A 10,522-nucleotide genomic window follows, 5' to 3' on the forward strand; every position below is an offset into this window, starting at 1 on the left:
CTTAAAGGACAGCTGTTATCCAGAGGAAGGCGCCTAATGAGCAGGCACCGCAAACACATACTTGGAGTCATAAAACAGATTTTTCATTGGCTTTTATTATGCCCAAATTAACTTTGCAGCACGCACCGGGATCTCAATGAAGTGGTCCCTCAAAATTCGTCTGACCGAAAATCACTTCAAGGTCGCTAAATGGAATTCCCTGCCATGTCATAATGCCTACATCTGTCTGTGAAAAGCCATCTCATTGAATTAGAGTGTGTGTGTCAGTGGCTGCGGCTGGCTGTGTAGGGCCGGGTGCCACATAGGTCGCATAGTCCTGTCCCGATTGCCGCATACAAAACACATACACTCGCACACAAAAACACACGCAACCATCCAGGCATTGACATTCGACACATGCCAGGCATTAGACTGCCAGTCGGCTGGATGCTGGATTTGGGATTCTGGATTCCAGATACTGGATGCTTGGACTCGAATTGTGCCAGACTCGAAAGCATTTTGATTAACGACATTGTGCACTAATGTCAAAAGTCATTCAATCAGGCGGTGGCACCCAGACTTCGGGAGAGACCGAGAGTGAATACATTCCACGAGAAAACCAGGGTCGACCTAAAACCTCGGCTGAGTTCCATTCCATTCCAGTTAGACGGTGCTTCATTCATGGTTTCACTTCCATCGCCATCACCATCGCCGAAGCCAAAACCAGCATTGTATTTTCCGTTGACAGTATCGATTGATCATTGGCACGTGATTGAATTCAATTTGATGAAATACTTTAGCCAATATGTCGTTGCGTTGCGCAAATTTTTAACGATGTGGATTTTTATTTTCGCTTTGTTGTCACACCGAGTTAGGGGCCGTGTATAAAAACATCACCAAATAGACGATGATGGTCGACTTTAATGGTTGACACTTTCACACCATGATGACATTATAATAAAGCACTGACGGGATGACAAATGTGCTCGTCAACGTACGAAACGAAACGAAGCGATTCTGGGAAATCGGAAAGAGCCAAGGCCTTTGCCTCATCGGGAGTCGGGAGTTATGCGGTACATTAGCATTTCTTCCGGCCGATCCATTTCAATTAGAGTTTGCACTCGTTATGCATCAGTTGCTTGTTCGAGTTAAACACAATGTCATTGGGATAACTTTCGGGTCCCATTTCGATGAAGCACACATTCAGCAAATCAGCGAAAATGTGCAGCCATCGCAAATTTGGGGTCTCAAACTAAAAACCAATACCGCAGTGCCATCACCCGCAGCTAACCCGAAGCCCCGAAACCCCCAATCCCCAATCCGAATCCACATCCATCCCAGCAACACCCCACTCAGAAACCATCTGCCCCGAAATGTTCCATGCAAATCAATTAAAATGGACGAAGCGGTCGATCCTGACCAAAAGTTGACAGCAGCAAAACGAAATCCGCTTAAATGTTGTTACTGCTCGCCGTTGTTGCTACTTTAGTTGCTGTTGTTGCTGCTGTTTCTGCTGCTGTGTTGCAAACAACAAACAAACAGACAAATGGATATTATCTTTTTATCTCTCGGGTTTGCCATTATTGTAACTGTTGTTCTTCTTGCTTTTCAGTTGTTGTTGCAAATGGGGCAAAGCTTTTAGAGCAGCAACAGCCGATGGCGAAAAGTAGCAGCCTTAGAAATGGAAATGGAAGAGGAACTGGAACTCGAGCTGGAGCTGGAGCTGTTAAAAATGCTTTAACTTCCACAGACAACAAAATGAAAAGAGAGCAAGAGGCAGCGGTAGCAGGGCAAGAGAGTTTTATGTGCGAGCAACGTGGCGTATACGTAATGTGCTTAAGACTCAAACTTTAATTTGATTTTCCAATTAAAATCTGCGTCGGCAGTAAAATTGCGAAATGTTTAAATGTGTAAACCTGGCAAGCACTCCTTACTCGCGTCTATATGCATTTACAAAAATATGCCATTCTTAATTGAAAATTGATTTCGCCTGTAAGGCAGCCAGGCAGCCTCAAGTGCAAATTGCTTCATTTGTATGCAATTTGCGGGTTTGCCTGTGCGTTTCGGCTTTGGGTTGCCTTGGTTTGGTTTTGGTTGCAGCTGCATTTACGGCTTGTTTGTGTGCAGAATTTTTCCACTCCCGTTGCCGTAGTCGTTGCCACAGAACTTACCTGGCTGTTACCTGACAGCTGTTTACTTTGGAGTCGGCCATTTAATTTAATGAATTATTTAATGCAAACAATTTGGAACAGCATTGCGGTGCGGTGCAGTGAGGCACGCTACGGGCTGAACTCTGAACTCTGATCTGAACCCGTCGTCTGGCAACTAATGCCCAACGACATGGCCTAATTTGTGACATGCCATGACCCTCGGACAGCGATTGCCGGAGGAATAATATCAATCATACTATGCATTAGGGCGCATCCGTTGTGTACTCGTCAGGTTATGGCCTATCAGAATTACGCATTAATATTATTATTGTTGTTATGGGCTGTGACATGGCAGCATGAGTGGTAGCAACCACACTGCAGCCTCCTGACCGCCTTGCCGCCCACTCATTCGATAGGCAGTTAAATGAGCGATGGCTGTGCATATCGAATGAACGGGGTCTGTGTTGACGTTGGGGATTAACATGTTGCGGCATGTCGCATGTAATTTATTCAAGCAACATGTCAGGAACCAATGGACCCACGGACCACAAAAGATGTTAATTAAGAAGCCAAAGTTAATCGATTTGCGTCCATCGTCGGGCCAACATGTTGATGGCCTTGGCCATCTTTATTGTTGGGCCGGGACATCCCCGAGCCCGCCCAATTCAACCTTCCACCTCTGCCCCGCTTAAATCCAGGTAAAATTCACTTTGCTTGGCTTATCTCGGTCAAAAGCAAACTTGCCTTGCGCAACTCTTTGAGCCGGGCTCTCCGAAAAGCAAAACAAACAAGTACCGAGCAAAAAATAGCAAAGCTGCTTCTGCCCGACAGAAAGTCAAACAAAAAGTAAAACTGAAACGATATACAGATAGATGGAGCGTTTTTCCCTTGCCCTTTGTAATTGTTGCATTTTAGCTGAGACTTTTGAAAAAATAGAATTAAAACATTTTTACCAGAAAGAGTTGTTGTAACCGGAAATTCACTAATTCAAAGATGGAGTTTGCCGTTGCCCCGGCCCAGTATGTTGGGTTGTAAACTTTAACTTGCACTGTTTCCGTTTACTCTGTTTGCCCCCTAGATTTTCCTGTTTCTTAAAATTCTATCTGGGGGCGGAACCCCGAACCCAGAAACGCCTTCAATCTGGGTTTCCATCTCGGGTATTTTCAAACGATTTCTCTGCTATTTCTTTGGTGCTACTTGGGGAGCTTTTAATGTTTTATGCCTGATTGAGTTCTGCTTTCGGCTTTCGATTTTTTTTTTTGTTTGTTCAGAGACTTTTGTTTGGTCTACTCTTGCTGGACATTTCTATGCGATTTCCGTCTTTGTGGTTTATGTTTTGAGCATTTCTATTATTAAACTCGCAGCCACTTCAACTGGCTTTGCGCTTCCGGCCGTTGCTAAGTAATGAGATCGATCCCCTTTGTTTTTCATTATTATTTACCGTTTCTCAGTCCTCTTTCTCCTTTGTTTTTGCCAATTTTTAATTTTTGTTCTGCGCCTGATGAATTGGAATTTATAGATGGCTGGCCTTTGGTCTGGCTTTGCTTTTATGCTCTCTGTAACGGAATGCCGATTTTGTAGCACACTTATTGGGGCAACCAACGCATTGTTCAATATATTCGATTAATGTTGGGCATTAAGACAATCAAGCCGTGTCAGTTTGTAGCTGAAAGTGTCTGCTAGATTGCATGCTAACACATCGTGTTCTCAATTAGTCATTACATTAGCCGGCTCCTATGTATTTAATTGATGTATTTGCGCGCCAACGTGTTGTTTCAGTTCACCTCCACTCCCAACCTTCCTGGCCTTTGCATTTGTTCTAGACGCTTGGCTCTGGTTTATTCATTTTGCCGGGGCTAAATAAATAAAGCAATTTGTAACTGAGTCACGTAAATTGTAATCTGGCAAATAAATTGATTTGTTTGTTAAAATCGCTACAAGCCAGCACGAAAGACAAACGGTACCGAGTGTCAGGCGGCTGCCTTGATGGAACCGGAAATGGAACATTCACCATCCATGGTCCAACTATCTGAAATATATCGATATCCATTACTACTGCCTTTCTGGATCTACCGTTTCCCTGTTTTGACTAAACGGCGCATAGGAGAAGTGAGATGGAAGCATGGTGGAAGCGGTTGAATTCTCCGGCTGTTATATAAAATTATATAGCTTTCCACACCTGAGCCTAAACCAAAATGAGGCTTTAACAGTTGAAAGTTTAATCAAATTCCAATGTAACTTATATAATTTATGATTGCTAATTGGTCGCCCACCAGACATGGGCATTTATCTCATTATTATTATTCCCTGCCTTCCTTCTATAGGTAGAATGCAATGTTTGGTCTGCAGCATTTTGGCAGTAAATAATTTAATTCAAAATGGAATGGTCTGGCCAAATATTTGTCTATCAAATGTCGACGTGCTGCCCTCCGAAATGAAATTTATCTCAAGGAATTTGGTTTTAATATTAAATAGTCTGAATGGTGGGATATAGTATAACAAGACAGAGTCATGTATATTTGTACCTCATGGAAGCATACCCACATCGAGACATATTGAATCTACCGGTTGTGTTAGTGGGTAAAGCCAGCTCAACTATTTGGAGCTTTTCGACCCGGCCCGACTCGTCTCATCCCGGCTGTTGGTCTCTTACATCCGCTTACTTGCCAATGCCAACTTTTTGGTTTTGGCCCCGTCTGTCTGTTTCTGTTTCTGTGTCTGTCTGACTGCGGCTTGGACTCTGATTTACAAGCGTAAAATAGCAGCTGCATAAAATATTTAACTATTTTGTATCGACCGGTCAGTGTCTGGTTAGAGTACGGAGAGCTGCCAGTTTGTTTCTGTGGCTGCTCTGAGGAGGCTTCATTTTTGCGGAGCCAGTGGTTTTTCACTGCCTTTCTGACGATGTCCCTAATCCAGGCCCTTGCATACTTTTGTTTGTGCGCCAGGGGCTTATGTAAATTTTTAATGAGTTGTTATTGTTGGCACTGGCATGCGCGAAATATTTATTCAAATACTCGACATTTAGGTATAATTTTAATCAGAGTACTTTTAAAGCCACAGAAAACCAAAAATGTTGGTGTCCATCAAATAATTGCGGAAATTTCCACAATAACTGCAAAGCTGTAACACCAACAATGCCCACCGACGAGAACTCTCTGGTCGACGCATTTATTAAATTTTCATTAAAATTTATAGTTGCCTCTCTGTGGGCTGGCGCTCATAAATCAGCAAATTAATATTAGGTTGCGGGAATGCCGTCGGAAGGCCGGCTAGCCATTATGCATAACACGTGGATAAGCATAATTCATGTTTGCCGTCGTGTGAGTGTGTCCTTTTCGGGGTCTTTGTAAAATTTGTGACACATTCAAAAATATTTCGTCCAAATATGCGACAGCATGGTATGCGACAAATTGAATGAACCACAAGTATGGCACCACTTTGCTGAACAAGCCAGTTTGTTGTATTTAAAGTTGAAAGTGCACTTTAAGAAAGTGCCGGCTTTCCTCATCCATTAGTCTGGTCATGGCCGCTGGCTGGTCTTGGGCCTCGATCCTTGGTCCTGAACTCTGGCTGCCATGTAACGTGCAAATAACAAATAAATGGCCATCTAAAACCAACATCAATCAGGGTATGTTTATGCGGGTGTGCTACGCTCGAGCTTGTCCTGTTCTGCCACTCTGCAGCAAGTTTTCCGGGGCATTAGAAAACTGCGATGTTGCAGAAGCCAGCCAAATAATGAAAATAGATAAGGACCCTGTTGTCATCTTAAAATATTTTTTAATGTTTAGCTGCCAATCGATTCCCAGCCTGGGTAACAAAATGTACCTAACGGGTGGCTCAAGTTTAGATGTTCATTCCATCATTAAATGCTTAAGTATTTTAAGAGTTAAAATCTAAAATCATTAGCTCTATATCGAAAAGCGTCCACATGCACAAACTGAAAAATCGCAAACAAATTTTGTTTCTAGGAAATGTGTCGAAAAATATAAAAAATATGTTGTTTCTAGATTTTGATGGAGATTCGTGGAAAATCGATCTACAAACCGTTTAAGGTATTCCGCTTAAGAATCGGATGGATATTGGCAAAGATATGGACTTCGCTGGGAGACAAATCCTTGCAAAGACCGTTACGTTCCACGGTGATTATCATCTTTCGGAGGCATCGTTCTCATCTGGCGCCGCTTGACCAGAGATTTCCCGGCATTTTTCATGTTGCAAAATGGAAATTACAAAAAAAAAAGTGTTGAAAATTTAAAAAAAAACGGAAATTTGAAAAAAAAAGTGTTGGAAATTTGAAAAAAACGGAAATTTGAAAAAAAAGTGTTGGAAATGGACGGCGTTCGGCCGAAAAAATATATAAAAAAAGTGGCCAGGTTTTTGAAGCTCGGCCTGAAAGTTTTTTATAACAAATAAAAATTATAGCAAAATATATTTGCTATAAATATATTTATAGCAAAAGTGTTTATAAATATCCGCTAGATGGAGCTGTTGCTTAAGTGAGACAACTATATGTTATTATGAAACAACTATATGTTGATGTGAGACAACTAATAATTATTGTGGCGCGACTTTCGAATGAGGGAAATTTATGCGCACCAGTTAATATTGCATGGGCATGCACCAGCAGCCGAAGATATTCCAGGGATCAGCACCGGCCCATCTTTGTCTGCGAATAAACTATATAGTCGACGAGCAGGAGGGCTATTTCCACATGTTCCGCTCCGCCAACTTGCGCTTCTTCAATAACGTTGCCTATGTAATCAAGACGCAGGAGGAGCTCACCGAGTCAATGACATCCATTGTGGATATGTTCCGCATTGCTCTGGATAATGCTGGAAATACGGATGTACGGATTGTCACTGGCGGAGTGCTTCAGCGAAGGAAAAGCAAGGTGCCCAACCTTGATGTACCCAGAGGCATGCCGCGAAACCGTTCCGAATCTCAGTTGGTGCAACTCAGCTCTAAGGCTTTGTCAAACGTAGCCGGGCAGTTCTCTAAACTGGGCCAGACTTTTAAGAAGCCCTCGAGCTACCATTTAAATATCTTTAAATATGTAATATATATAGTATATATATATAAATATTTAGACTTTTTATTTAATAATATATATTATTTCAAGTTTAATTTAAATAAATATTTTATTCAAGTACAAAATGTATAAAACTACCCTCTATTTGCTACATGAATTTTCTGCAAAACCTATAATTTTGTATATAATTGGGTTTAAAAAAGTTTTTTACAAAATTTACAAGTTTTTTCACACGCAATTCGCATAGTATAAAAGTTGAACGCCAAGGGTTAAAGTTTTAATCGGTATTTATAAACGAATCCATCAATATAATCATGCCGGAAAATATTTTGATTTTTCTATTAGGATTTTTAATCCTTTTCAACTGTGTGTTTTTAGTCGCCGGATACAAATATCAATTTAGTTTCAGTAACGATGAAATATTCCAAAACTGTCAGAATCAGAAAAGCATGGTTTATGGAATTGATCATTTATTCGACATGTCAGAGTTTCGGATATCTTTCAATGAGGAGGTAATAACGATAGGCGGTAACCTTACATCAATATGGGACTTAGACGCTTTTGATCGAGTTGTGGTAGGTCAATTAAGAAGTTCGTTTCTACAATATTAATGGTTTATTATTTAATTCAATTCAGTTTACAATTGACCCATACAAATTGGAAAGAGGCACTTGGCAGCCAACAATATTCAACATCAAAAGCAACAATTTTTGTAACGACATGTACGGTAAGAATTTTTATTGGTACACCTATTGGACCCAATACATAACCAATACGAATGCAGTCAAACACCTTTGCCTCTTACCTGGGGTAAGACTAGATCGCGGAACTTTAAATTTATTTACCAAATGTCCCTTAATTTCAGACGAAACTGACGTTCCAGGAGTACAAATTAAATGTGATTGTTGACATTCCCAACGTTAATTTGAATGGAGTTTATAAACTTCAGTATACTCTGCAGGCCTACGATTTGATTGGCAGGAAACGTCCAACAAGCTTATGTTTCGAAGTTCGTGGTGAATACACAAAAATACGTAAAAATTAATAAATTGCTAAAAGTGCAAATGAAATAATTGAGACTACTATAGAGCAATTAAAGACGTACATTTTGCACCTCATTTCATCGTTACATTTTTAACAATTAATATGAAATCGCTTGTAAAGTATCGCTCCATTTACGTATTACTCCACTTCCGATTCATGTCAAAGTCCCATGATCATCGACGTTGCTTTTGGCCAATTTACTTATTGGCTTACTCCACAAACATAGCCTTGCTGTGACCATTTTTGAAATCTATACGCATTTTACCGGGTCTGTAGCAAATTTATTCAACTAATTTTATGCTCTTGGCAACCATTTTCTCCTGGAACTATTTTTCCAAACTTCCGTCAAGGCGGCTTTGCCAAGCCGGTCTCGGTTGGTTATGTAACGTTTGCAAATTGCAGTTTTACTTCTCCTTAGCACTGTGGTGTGTGTTGGCCATTGCCATTGCACAGTGGGAACAAAAAAATTGTGACAAAATTGCTTACACTTACTGGAAATTTTGTTTTTATATATCCATTTTTTGTTTGATTAATAAATTCATTTTTTATACGAAACACACATTTTAGAGAATAAGGCCAATAAAAACCTTGTTCTACTCATTCATTTTCTATTTAGTGTTCAGTTTATATTTAAAAAAAAAACAGGCTCCTTCAATATTTTCCTTCACCAAACATTGCTCATACGCCGCGTGTGCAGTGGCTGCAATCGAGCTGGTCTTGGGCGGGCATTGTGCAAGCTGACACAAATTCTTTGGCGCGCATTCAACGGTTTTGTAATTTTTGGTTATTTACCCGACATCGGCGGGAAAGGCAGCCCAGCCAGCACTGCTTGTTTTCGTCCATCGAGATTGGGGTAATTATCAAATGCAGTCTTACCATTTGCGGCTTGTTCACTGGTTTTGTGGTACAAAAACACTTTGTCCAGCTGCAAACACAAATAAAAATCAAATTCAAAACCGCCAACGAAACGATATCAAAGCAAACCGGTGTAAAAAAAGTGCTTTAAAGTTTAAACTTTCTTTTTATGCGCCACTTTTAGCATTCATTTCTTTGGCCAAACATTCGTAGCATGTGGACGTCTTGTCTCCGGCTCGAATTTTACTTCGTTTGTTAGCCGCTTCATTGATTTTCATTTACACCGCCGCCTCCCGCCCGTGGGGCTGCCCCGGTTACCGCCCCTGTCCCAGCCTCTGCCTCGGGCTCTGCCGGCTGTGCTGCCCCGACTCGTAATTGTTGCAATTCGACGACGCCCGCTGATGAGGTAACCCAAAGCAGCGGCGGTCCCCACATTTTTACGGCAAGTGTGGTGAGTGAAAGAAAGAAAGAAAGAAGAAAAGAGCGTCATTGTTGTGGTTAAGAGAGCCATCCGGCGACTCGGACTTCCATTTGCATTTTGGGAAATGCTATGACAGTTGTCCGGCCATTTGCATACCAATTGGCTTGAAATGTATTCGATTAACCGGCCTATTCAAATAAATATTTAGATAAGCTTTTATTTGGGACTGGGACTCGGCGGTTTTGTTTCTGCTGCAATTTGCGCAATAAATGCCAACGCTTTCACTAACCGCATCGGATTTGTCCGGAAACTGACCCTAAATCACGGAAATTGGTTTATTTTGATTTTCCTATAATGAATTTATTGGCTTGAAAGGCGAAATAATGCAGCGTGAAATATGAATCTCTTGTTTTGTGCCATTTTCGAATTTCGCTGGATCTTAAGATGAGTCAAGTCACGTTGACTGAAATGTGTGAATTATACTAAAATGTTTATCTTATAAAGTTTTCTCCGTCAATCGTTAGTTTCGCTTTTTATTAGCGGTACTAATGTTTCATTGTATGTATAATTTCTAATGTTATATTTTACTGGTTTAATGGTGACGGGTAACTGGCCACGACTGGATAATCGGCTTTAAAGTTCATCAATCTTTTGGCTAGTTCATCATTAGTTGTTGCCGGTAATGAGACACTGAGAGGTTGTTGTTCAGACCCATAAGACGCTTAGGGGACTCTTAACGGTATCGTGTAATGTCTTAATTAAGTCGCAAAAAAATGGCGTGAAAAATTGTTAAATGAAGCCCAGTGGGCGTAACCAAAGCTACCAGAAGGTATGTAGTAAGCCTATAAATAAGCCTCTTAATGGCATGGATTGTCAGCGATTTGTTAATTGTATGGGTAGGCTGTAAAAGCTTTTGAAAGGAATTGATTGCATTTGAATGCAACAAGGTAAACTTAATGAAACAACATTTTGAAGCTACTGCCTTTGATTTGATGCATATTTGCACTTGCAATATTGTAATAATTTCTATAGCTAATCTTT

This window comes from Drosophila ananassae, chromosome 2L (assembly GCF_017639315.1).
Source record: "Drosophila ananassae strain 14024-0371.13 chromosome 2L, ASM1763931v2, whole genome shotgun sequence".
In the NCBI taxonomy this organism is placed as follows: domain Eukaryota; kingdom Metazoa; phylum Arthropoda; class Insecta; order Diptera; family Drosophilidae; genus Drosophila; species Drosophila ananassae.